The following is a 12,048-nucleotide window of genomic DNA, read 5'->3' as shown; positions in this document are numbered from 1 at the left end:
TTTGCTTTTCCTAAGGAGACCCCACTGAAGGCTGTACCCCACATGTCTCCTTCTCCTATCTCCTGCCTCTCTAACACTCTGGAGTCTTTCCCATGGGGCCCTTCGTGGGGTTCTGACCTCCTGTCGTAGGACCTGTGAGTACGTCCCCCTCCCCCCCAAACACATACACTTTGATCTCCTGAGCTTCTCCCGAAGCTCTACCTGTGGCAACCCATAAACTGACCATCACATGAAGGAACAATAAAAATGTTTTTGATAGACTACGGGAGCACGTTGTGAAACTCTGTGGCACTCGAAGCTCTCAAATATCGATCTCGTTGTTGTTGTTGTTGTTGCTGTTGCTGTTGCTGTTGCTGTTATCGAATAGGACCACTTATTAAATTTACAGCTGTGCTTAGGGTCCGTAGATAAAATATGTGAATGTTAAATTTCATCGCTTCACGATAAGTCACCGCAGATTGAGTGGCTTAAAATAGCACACCTTTCTGAGCATGCCGTTCCTGTGGGCTAGGAGCTCAGGCGCGGCCTGGGAGGACCTCTCTTCAGCATTAAAGCGAGGCTGTGCTCGCTCTGTTAGCTGTGCTGTGCTCCTGCCCGGAAGCTCAGCTGGAGGAGAATCCATGTGAATCGGGTGTGAGGAGTCCTTTATCTACAGTCAAAGGACAAGGGCCCAGCTCCTTGGTGTGTCTGACGTGAGACGCCCCCAACATGTAACACGCTGCTGCGATTCCTGGCCATAGAGGATTTCCCACGTGACCATTTACATTGTCAGATGTGCAAGGAGGGTCTGGAGAGCAAGCTTCCAAGTTGGAATCATTCTTAAAGAACGTTATACAATAATGAGGTCTTACAGAACATATTTATTGCGTTCTACTGGCTAAGCAGGGTCTCTGTGGGTCATACCTGATGACTTGAGTTCAATCTTTGGAACCCAAGTGAAGTGGAAGAAGAGAACTGACCCTCTAGAGTAGTCCTCTGACATACTGGCTCCCTATACCATAGCACTAGTTACTTCCCCCTCCACACACATTCTCAATTTAAGAAGCAAAAAGATCCACCACCCACCTCTTTCTCACTCACTCACTCACTCACTCACTCACTCACTCACTCGGAGGGAGTTTTCCACACAGATGTGAACACTAGGAGGCAGAAATCTTGGAAGGCTACTGCAGAATCTGTTCTCTATGGTTAATGTACAACTATTAATGAAGACATATCCAGAAAATAGATATTCCTCTCAGGAGTGAAGCAGGAGCTCCAGATGGCCAGGTGGCCAAGCAGCAATGGTTGTTCTCTAGGGCTCCCTCATGCCTTGGAGGTCTGAATCTGAGTGGTTTGATTTGGAAAGGGGCCCAGACTCCGAGATCCATAGATGTAGTAACAGCAGCAGGTCAGCTGTTCACTGAAGTGTCTCTGAAGACATGAGGTCTCTTCAGATAAGGACCGGAGCGGCTTCCTAGTCTCTGCCATTGAAAAGTCCACAAGTCATGTACTCCTTTCTTAAAAGCTAAACTCTGGTTCTTGTCATCTATTTTTAGAGGAAGGTCTCATCATAATTCCCAGATTGGCCTCAAATGACCTCCTGCCTCAGCCTCCCAGTAGCCTCCCGTAGGAATATATGGCCATCCCCCAGTCCTGCCTTGGACTGTTCTTCTCCGAGCAGGAAGCAACCCCATCCTGGTGTAGCATAACTTCACCCACTGACTTGTGGTTTAGATTTATGACATCAATTCTGCCTCGCTTTTACCTTATTTCTCTTCCAGTATATATTTTTTTTATTCCATGGCAATTTTCCACATAAAAGCTTTGTGACTGGATTTCTATGGATCAGGCTCCAACCTTATTCTGTCCTTGAAAACGTCAAGCACCACACAACCCAGCAGTCTGATCAAACTGTGCATAAGCCCAGCCCAAAGCCGAGGCTGGCTGCGATGGCCTGAGACGTCACTGTAATGTCGTCGTTTTTGTGGCTGCACTTCAGTGCTCCTAAAGAATGCTTCCTTAACCTCAAGTGCACCCATCAGTGTCTGGACAGCATGGGGGAAGCCGGAGCTATAAACCACAGAGGGAAGGAGAAGGTACCGCCTCATTACCCCTAGAACAAGCCTCATTTCAACTCTGTGATCGAACAAATCCCTCCTCCCAGCGCTGAGGTCCTCAGCCTGATGCTAAGGACATTTTATTTTGTGGCTGACTGTAAGAAAAGACTCGGGTGGCTTTAGAATCCTGGCTTTGTCTGACTGCTTCCTCTGTAGAGGGCGAGTTTCCTATTCCTATACTATTCCTGTAGTTAGTGCGTTCCTGGAGCGCCCTGACTGTCTGCAGCAGAGAGACGTGCAGATGCAGAGCGGCACATAAGCCAGAACATAGCTGTTGGAGTACGAATCAGAGCCGAGGTGTGTGGTACAGGCCTACAATGCCAGCTCTCAGCAAGGTGGGGTGGGAAGGTTGCTGGAAGTTTAAGGCTTGGCTGTTTAGTGGTACAACCCGTTTCGAAGAATGAAACAGAAACCTTCTGCTCAACTCGATGGGTCGGAAACGGGATAATGAGACACTGTTTCTGCACGGACAGTGCGTGTTACTGGATGCCTTCTGTGATCATTAGGTTTTGACCCAAATGGAATCACCTGAGTTGTGTCCTCATAAACCTTTAAAAAAACCCTTGTACATAGATATTGATAGGAGCATTGTTCATAACATCTCCCAAATGTAAACAATTTAAAGTGTCCATCAATGGGCGAGTAGACCAATGAAATTGGTGTGCCCACATAGCAGCACTGTGCTGTTACGTACAGTATTGTACATCACCATACAGAATGCTATGTGAGTGTGCCTTAAACTTGAGTGTGAAAGAAGATATACAGAAAATAGGATTATAGGACACCATCGACGGGACGTTTCCGAGTACACAGGTTCTCGGGGTCAGGGAATAGGTGAATGGTTGCCATGGCAGGAGGAGTCAGATCTGACACTGGTGGATGCTAGGCAAATGTTCTTGAATTAGACAATGCTGAGCTCACACTGTGAATCCACTAAAAATCACCAACATGTGGACTCATAAGTGCTGAGATGATGAATCTCACATCACGTAGATTTTGCTTCAATTTTTTATTTGGATTTATTCATGTCAATGAGTACACTGTCTTTGGATGCACCAGAAGAGGGCATCAGATCCCATTATAGATGGTTGTGAGCCACCATGTGGTTGCTGGGAATTGAACTCAGGACCTCTGGAGGAGCAGTCAGTGCTCTTAACTGCTGAGGCCTCTCTCCAGCCCCCTCTTGTCTTAATTTTTTCTGATTTTTTTTTTTTCCGGAGCTGGGGACCGAACCCAGGGCCTTGTGCTTGCTAAGCAAATGCTCTACCACTGCGCTAAATCCCCAACTTGTCTTAATTTTTTAAAAGCGAACTTTGTCATTGAAAAGTGACACTGTTCCGGGAAAGAAGGGGAAGGAGCCAGAGATCCAATAGTCTATCTCTCCAGCAACCAGGACTGTCCTGAGCAGCACCAGAGAAGGCTCTCGAAGTACTGCTGTGGTTGCTCCACCTACCAGCTTCCTGGGCTCAACCTAGCAAGACTTTAGGCAACTGGAATGTATTCAAATCCAAACAAAGAGGGAAAAAAAAGCCAGTGGAGATTGAAGACCACAAAGAGCCAAAGGAAGGACTTGGTGGAAAAAATAATTTCTTAGGAGACACATTTATTATATTCATGATTGCCAGGCTGAATTGAGAGGGCAATAAATCACCCGTTCTGACTGCATTTAATATCTCTCCCCTTATTTCTCTTTGTCATCCTCTTCCTCCCCCTTTAATCAAAAGCCTGACTGTCAGGGCAAATAGGAATTCTGAGAGTTAATAAAGCGACATCTTCCAGTCCCTCCAAGGACGCAGCCTGAAGCCAGCTTCTTTGAAGGTGGTTTATCAGACGATGGCATTAGAGGTGATGAGGAGTTTGGAGACAAGCCCTGCCCACCTCTATCAAGAGTTTATTAATCTTCTGGTTCGGGAAAGGTTCCCACAAAAAGAACCTAGGTTTGGTTTGAACATAAAGCCCAAGCCAAGAAATGAAAGAACAGAGAAAGATCTTCAGCCTGCATGAGCATAAAAACTGCCCAAGGGGCAAGGGGCTGGGCTCTTGGGTCCCAGCTCTTAGGAGACATTCCAAAGCATTCCAAAACATAGCATGCCTCAGATGGAAATAGATCACCATAGCTACAAACTAAAGGAGTCCACGTGTTCCCACAGATGGCTGCTAGAAAGTGAGCCTGCTTATCAATGCAGAAGTCGGAGGAAAGAGCAAGGAGTGGGACAGTCGCGATCTTTAAAACATTTTTTTTTACAGTTTTTTTAATGTGCGTGTATGTAAGTCAGAGGACCACTGGCAAGTCGGTTCTCTCACGTGGCTCCCAGGGGTTCATTAACTCATCAATCAGGTTTGATGCATTCATCTGCTGAGCCTTCTCGTTGGCTGGGAGTGTGACCGTTCAGTCAGGGCTTGTTCAGGGTCTCGCATGAGTAGACCAAGTGAAATAGCTTACTTAGTTCTTTGTGAATCTTTTCTTACCCCCAATAATCCTGACTGGGCTTGAACTCATGGAGATCCTTTGCCTCTGCCGTGCTGAGGTTTAAAGTGTGAACAGACACACCTCGTCTCAACCTGGATTTTTATTACATGTTTTCAAGAGAGAAGATGGCACCTTTTGGTCCTCTGTTGCACACCGCATGCTCTGAAAACAAGCAAGGAAACCTAATGTGCTCTGTATTAACTTTCTGGGGCTAACACAATAACATACCACCACGGTGTGGCTTAAACAATAGGCATTTCTTCTTTTAAAGCTTTTATTTGTGTGTGTGTTTTTTTTTTTTTTTTTTTTTTTTTTGGTTCTTTTCTTCGGAGCTGGGGACCGAACCCAGGGCCTTGCGCTTCCTAGGTAAGCGCTCTACCACTGAGCTAAATCCCCAGCCCCTTCTTTTTTCTTTTTCTTTTCTTTTCTTTTCTTTTTTTTTACCAGTGTATGTGTGCCTGTGTTTGCAGGTATGTGTGTGCATGGGGAGGGAGGTGCTTGTGCTTAAGGTGCCTTAGGTTGATGTCAGGTGACTTCTTCCTCCTCCCCTCTTCCTCCTCTTCTTCCTCCTCCTCCTCCCCCTCCTCTTCCTCTTCTTCTTAGATTAATGTTGTTGCCTTCAGACACACCAGAAGAGGGCATCAGATCCCATTACAGATGGTTGTGAGCCACCATGTGGTTGCTGGGAATTGAACTCAGGACCGCTAGAAGAGCAGTCAGTGCTCTCAACCACTGAGCCATCTCTCCAGCGCCCTCAGGTGCCTTCTTTCTTCGCTCTCTGCTTTATTTGTTAAGGGAGAATCTCTTACTAAATTCTAATCTAGCTAGCCAGCTTGCTCAAGAATCCTGCCTCTGTCTCCTAAGAGCTGGGACCAAGGGCCCAGCGAGCGCCCTGCCCCCTGGGCAGCTGATGCAGGCTGTAGATGTTCGTTTCTTGGTTGTGTTTGGTTTGGGCTTTATGTTCAAAAGAGGACAGTGGTGGGCAGGAACCTTAGAGCATCTCCAAGGTATGTCATCAAGATGACGGGCAAGTTCATCACCAGACACGCTCAATTTTCTCCAGAGAAGTTTAAGAAACAGGAAAATCCATTTAGAAGGGTCTGAACACAGGAGTTCCCCTGAAAAGGTGCCTGTTTTGCTTGGCAGCTTACAACTTTGGAAAACTCTGCCGTTGTATGTGAAAGTTGAACAAAGATTATTTTTAAAAAGTTTACATGTATGGGTGTTTTTTCGGCATGTAGGTCTGTGTACCACAGAAGGGGATGTTGGGTCCTCTGGAACTGGAATAACAGACATTGTGACCCGCCACATGGGTGCTGGGAACTGAACCTAGACCTTCGGCAAGAGCAAGAATTCTTAACCAATGAGCCGTTTCTCCAGCCCCAGAGGTTATACTTTTAAATAATATTTCTATTACTTCTTTGAGAGTTTTTTTTTTCTTTTCTTTTTTTCGGAGCCGAGAACCGAACCCAGGGCCTTGCGCTTACAAGGCAAGCGCTCTACCACTGAGCTAAATCCCCAGCCCCTTCTTTGAGAGTTTTATACAATGGATTTTGATCGTAGTCCCCTTCCTAGCCAGCTCCTTCCAGACTCATCCCTATCTTCCTTCACTCCCAACTTGTGTCTTTTTTTTTTTACCCATCAGTTTGTGCTGCTCATATTTGGTATGAGCCCTTCCCCTGGACAGTGCTCTACCCACCCTGATAGAAAACAGGCTCCCTCTCCCAGAAACTACCAGTTGCCAATAGCCCCTCAGCTAGACGTGGGGCCTCACGCTCTTCCTCCCTTCCACATTGGCTGGGCTCGTGGGCGTTGTCAAAATCACTCTTGAGTTCCTATCTATAAGTGCTCTGTCGGGTCAGCAAACAGTGTTTCCTAGTCATCCTCTACCTCTGACTCTTACAGTCTCTCTGCCCTAAGGTCATATTCTTTTTTTTTTTTTTAAGATTTACTTATTTATTATATATAAGTACACTGTAGCTGTTCAGACACACCAGAAGAGGGCATCAGATCCCATTACAGATGGTTGTGAGCCACCATGTGGTTGCTGGGATTTGAACTCAGGACCTCTGGAAGAGCAGTCAGTGCTCTTAACCACTGAGCCATCTCTCCAGCCCCACTAAGGTCATATTCTTTAACAGACTGTTCCCTACTTCTACGTAACATCCTATGGAGAAGCACACAAGTCCTCCATGAAAACACGCACAAGTGTGTTCAAAGCAACATTATTTACGTTAATCAAAACATAAACTGCTTTGACATTTACTGACAGGATAATGTGTGCACAAGGGTTAACTCTACGGGCCTGGTTTACCCAGAGCCTGTATGACCATACAAGGTTTTCAGTATTGGGTCTTGTCCTGGTTCCTGGAAAGAGATCTCTGACCTTTGGACTATCCCACCCTTTGTTATGCCTAAAGCATTGTGCTATGTCAGCAGTTTACACCAAGAATTGGAATCCCAGCAAAAGCCTGAGGCTTAGGTCAGTGTGTCCATCTGACCTGACTGAGGGCTGAGTAATTGTCAGTCATCCTGGTAATACATGTCCACTTGCCTACATACCAATAAATACCCAGGCAGTTTAGGTGAGCTTCCCTGGTTGGCAACATATGACATATGTTGAAGGATACAGAATTGGCTAGGCTACTCTACTGGTCAAAGACAGCTTCTAGTTCCCCCAGACTCAACCCATGCTGATTCAAACATGTATCTTTTCATGGAAATAAAATATAACCATGAGCAGAACAGTTTTCCTGAGTTCTTTGAGTCTTTCTAACATGTCATGGAACCCGAGAGTGATCTTTAGGACTCTAAGACAAATACAGATTTGTATCTAGGTATGTATATAGATAAAGATGTGTGTATACAGTGATTCCTGGTTGTCAACCTGACTACATCTGGAATGAACTATAATCCAGAATTGGAGGACATACCTATGATCCAGATCTTGATGCTAGAAGACACAAGTTTCTGACATGGAGATCTTGAGGTACAGTGGCCATGAAAGTCTTAGGCCCAGGCAAGGTAGTACATGCCTTTTTTTTTTCTTCTTCTTCTTTTTCTTTTTTCTTTTTTTCGGAGCTGGGGACTGAACCCAGGGCCTTGCACTTGCTAGGCAAGTGCTCTAACCACTGAGCTAAATCCCCAACCCCAGTACATGCCTTTAATCCCAGGAGACTGAGGTAAGGAGATCTTGGAGTTCAAGGTCAACCTGGGACAAAACAAGTTTTAGATCCAGGGACGGTGGTACACGCCTTTGGTCTGGATCACACCTTCTGCTGGAGGCCTACATCAGGACATTGGAAGAAGAAAGATTCACTCTTCTTCGACTGCTTGCACTTACTTGCCAGCACATCTGTTGGAACCAACTTCTACAGCAGACCAGCCTACAACTAGTCTTGTGAGACTGAGCAACTGCTAGATTCTTGGACTTCCCATCCACAGCTGCCCACTGTTGGGTTAGTTGGACTACAGGCTGTAAGTCGCTACAATAAATAAATAAAATATAAGAACTAAGAATGACAATAAGGGAGAAGCTTTTCTTTCAGAAATAAAGATGGGAGTTTCTTTTTTTTTGCTTCATCCAGAATGACCAAGATTTTTCTGCATTGATATTTGCCCATTGCAGCTTTGTTCCATCCACCAAATGTATATAGTATATGTCTGTCTGTATATACATACATACATACATACATACATACATACATACATACATACTGCATACATACATCTGTAGATATAGGTGTGTGTATGTAAGCATATGTGAACATTGATGGAGTAGATGAGTCTAGTGATCAGGTCTGACCAGAGTGTGTGTGTGTGTGTGTGTGTGTGTGTGTGTGCCTATTGCCTGTGTATTTTTTCATTGGTTATTTTATTTATTTACATTTCAGATGTTTTCCCCCTTCCCAGTTTCCCCTCCGAAAGTTCCCTATCCCCCACCCCCAGTCCTCCCTCACACACACTCCCACCTCACCAGCCTAGTATTCTCCTACACTAGGGCATCCAACTTCCACAGGATCAAGGGCCTCCCCTTCCACTGATGCCAGGTAAGGCCATTCTCTGCTACATATGCAACTGGAGCCATGGGTCCCTCCATGTGTACTCTTTGGTTGGTGGTTTAGTCCCTGGGAGCTCTGGGGTGTCTGGTTGGTTGATATTGTTGTTCTTCCTATGGGGATGCAAATTGTTTCAGCTCATCCAGTCCTTCCCTAGCTCCTCTATTGGGGTCCCGTGCTCAGTCAGATGGTTGACTCAGATCATCTGCCTCTGTATTGGTCAGGTTCTGGCAGAGCCTCTCAGGGAACAGCTATACCAGGCTGTTTTTCTTTCTTATTTTTTCTTTTCCTCTCTGGTTCATGAAGAATTAACAAGTTTCCAGAGCCAGGGAGAAAAGAGCCCTACCAATTAACCCTCTTTTTTTTATTTTATTTTTTTATTTCCTGCTGCCGAGCAGCAGGAGTTAATTACCAGAAGCCAATGGCTTTTGGTCTTAGACTAGCATAGAGTTATAGACAGAAGAATTACCAAAGATAAATAAACTTTGACATCTCTGCTGACTTCATACCCCATCAACTACCTTCCTCAAAGAACTGGCGCCTGGCTGGACACTGGCATTGTAATTTCTGTAGTAAGAGCCAGGCTCTACGTCACTGGCACAGATTATAGATGTCAGGGAACCAAAACAACGAGACTTGCCATTAAAGACATTTTGTGTGTTGAAATAAAAACCGGTTTCAGGAAATGTTTATTGAGATTCAACTGTGTGTCAGGAACCAAGCTAGAGCCTTCCAGAGAGAAGGAGGGGGAATGTTGTAGGAATACAGAAATAGTCAACACCTATCAAGATAGAATTTGGATTATCTTCCGTCTAAACAAAAATTGCCAGGCAAACAAAAAAAAATAGTAAAACATAATCCGTAATCAGAAAAATAACCAATCTATGGACATTTATAGAGTTGGAATTAAAAGATGACATTGAAGCAGCTTGTAGTGAGAATTTTAGGGTCCTTAAAAACCCAGGTATATTATGGGAATATGTTTTTGTTTTAGCCCCAGGTGTGGAATATGAAGCGGCTTCAGGTTGTCCTCGCTGCTGACTATGATTTGTGCCATGCTCTGGCAGGGGCATGACTTTGCCAGCTGAAGATAGTTTACATTTGAAGTTCTGGGAACTCTTGAGAGGGTTATATAAAAATACCAGAGTCCCACAGAGAGACTGTGGCAGCCGCTGCTCCCCCTGCTGCTGCTTGCTGTTGCTGTGGTCTGCCAAATGGCTGGTCATGAGCAAAGAGACAAGACAAGAAATTGGATATCCTGATGTCAAAGATCATGCTTACCCCAAAGATTATAAGGACCCTAATCAGCAGGAAATGCTCTAACAGGGTTGATACCTCCTTTCCCCTCTATCCTTTTTTCTCTCCTACCTAGTGCTGAAGGGTTGGAAGGGAGAGGGCTGGTAGGTAAAAGAACTCAATAAAGTAGTCACAAGGCACAACTCTCTTCTGTAAGTTTTAAATGTAAACTTTATAAGTAGTTATAGCACAACTCTCTCCTGTAAGTTTTAAATGTAAAGCATAAGTGAATTTCCTAACAAAAGAGCCAAGCGGAGCCCCTAGAGACAGAAATTTAAATGACTGAGATGAAAAGAGTAGCCTGGCAGAAGACTGGTGAGTTGAAGACCAAACAAGAGGATACACAATGGACAGAAGAATTTCAAACTTCAGCCATGGGGAAACCGTCAAGCAACATAGTACACATGTCGCTGGGAACTCCAGAAGAAGAGGATGAGATAAATGTCCATTTTCCGGTGAAAACTATAAATATGCAAATTCCATAGATGATGAAAACCTTAAACACACAAATCCAAGTCTGATGAATAATGAATACAAGAATGTGAAGTGAGAGACGACATCAGATTCAAAGCCAGTGCTGAGGGCTGAGGGTGTAGAGTGGCAGGTAGGGTACTTCCCTGGCATTCACAGAGCCCTGGCTTCAACTTCCAGCACCACAAACTGGGTATGTAATTCCTGTGCTCAGAGGGTGGAGGCAGGAGGATCACAGTCAAGGCCAGCCTCAGCTACATATGAGTTTGAGGCAGCCTGGGCTCATGTATGAGACCCCGTTTTAAAAACAACCATCAGGGGAGCCATGGTAACATCAGCTTACCGTGCAGACATGGCCAAGTCCAAGAACCACACCACACCCAACTAGTCCCGCAAATGGCACAGAAATGGCATCAAGCAACCCCAGTCACAGACATACGAATCTCTTAAGGGGGTTGACCCAAGTTCCAAGAAGCACAACAAGAAAGGCCTGAAGAAGATGCAGGCCAACAATGCCAAGGCCGTGAGTGCACGAGCAGAGGCCATCAAGGCCCTCGTGAAGCCTCAGGCCGTCAAGCCCAAGATGCCAAAGGGCTCCAGCCGCAAACTCAGCCGTCTGGTTTTCATCGCTCACCCCAAGCTTGGGAAGAAGATTCGAAGCTACATGGCCAAGGGTCATAGGCTCTGCCAACCAAAGCCCAAGGTTCAAACCAAGGCAGAGGCCAAAGCTCCAGCTAAGGCCCAGGCCAAAGCTCCAGCCCAGGCTCCCAAGGGTGCCCAGGCCCCTGTGAAGGCCCCATAGAACAGGCTCCTGCCAGTGTGAAGACAGATGGACTGCTGGGACACACCTACCTACACACTATCTGCAGATGACCAGTGTCCTATGCTGTTTTTACAAATAAACTTGAGCAAGGAAAAAAAAAAAAAAAAACAAACAGCAACAAATTACCAAAGAGAAAACCTCTTACATGATTCCGAGTGAAAGAAGTCTTTAAACTCACTGGACAGATCTGGGACTGTGTCCAGGCATACAGTCTTTGTTATATTTTTTGGTGTTTTCATAATTATACAGTTTAAAAGGATTCGAAGGGAGAAGTTGGAAGGCAAGGAGACACAGAGAAGGGGTTTTAGTGTTTGCCAGTGAGGCTGAGTTTGGCAGATCTGAACTAGAGGCTGTGAGGTAGCAATGGAAAGTAGAGATTTAAGAAGTATATCTAGGGTTAGAGAGATGGCTCAGTGGTATAGAGCACTGACTGCTCTTCCAGAGGTCCTGAGTTTAGTTCCCAGCAACCACATGGTGGCTCACAACCATCTGTAATGGGATCCGATGCCCTTTTCTGGTGTGTCTGAAGACAGCCACAGTGCACTCACATATATGAAATAAATAAATCTTTTAAAAAATTTTAAGAAGTAAATGTACTAAAACTTCGAGATTACATGTGACTACCATACTGCTTATGAGAGACTGGTTGGAAATATTAAGAGTCATTGATTTAAGAGGAGAGATAATGATTTAATTTCGAACTTGTTAACTCTGGGATGCATAGTTTCTCCATGTAAACCTGAGTAACATGTCTGACATGCAGTTACAGGTTTAAGAGCCACTAACACACAGATTCAGTGTCTTAAAGTCCCTTAGCCTTCTTATGATTAC

At 45.1% G+C, this 12,048-nt stretch overlaps 1 protein-coding gene and 1 pseudogene across 2 annotated transcripts in view; one reads left to right on the top strand and one right to left on the bottom strand.

The window, feature by feature from the left end:
• The window catches only part of Rpl29 (ribosomal protein L29), an 893,235-nt gene extending 881,906 nt beyond the window's left edge, over window positions 1–11,329 (bottom strand). The window contains exon 1 of one of the 2 annotated variants that reach the window (XM_063265012.1): window positions 10,738–11,329. The gene's annotated coding sequence lies outside the window, so the exon portion shown is untranslated. The remainder of the gene's footprint in view (window positions 1–10,737) is intronic. The other variant, XM_063265014.1, reaches the window with a different exon arrangement.
• Rpl29-ps14 (ribosomal protein L29, pseudogene 14) lies at window positions 10,747–11,329 on the top strand (annotated as a pseudogene).
• Window positions 11,330–12,048: the final 719 nt, after the last annotated feature.

The sequence above is a fragment of the Rattus norvegicus genome, chromosome 8 (genome assembly GCF_036323735.1).
Source record: "Rattus norvegicus strain BN/NHsdMcwi chromosome 8, GRCr8, whole genome shotgun sequence".
In the NCBI taxonomy this organism is placed as follows: Eukaryota; Metazoa; Chordata; class Mammalia; order Rodentia; family Muridae; genus Rattus; species Rattus norvegicus.
The sequence above is the reverse complement of the archived record's forward strand: the minus strand, read 5'-3'. Positions and strand labels throughout refer to the sequence as shown.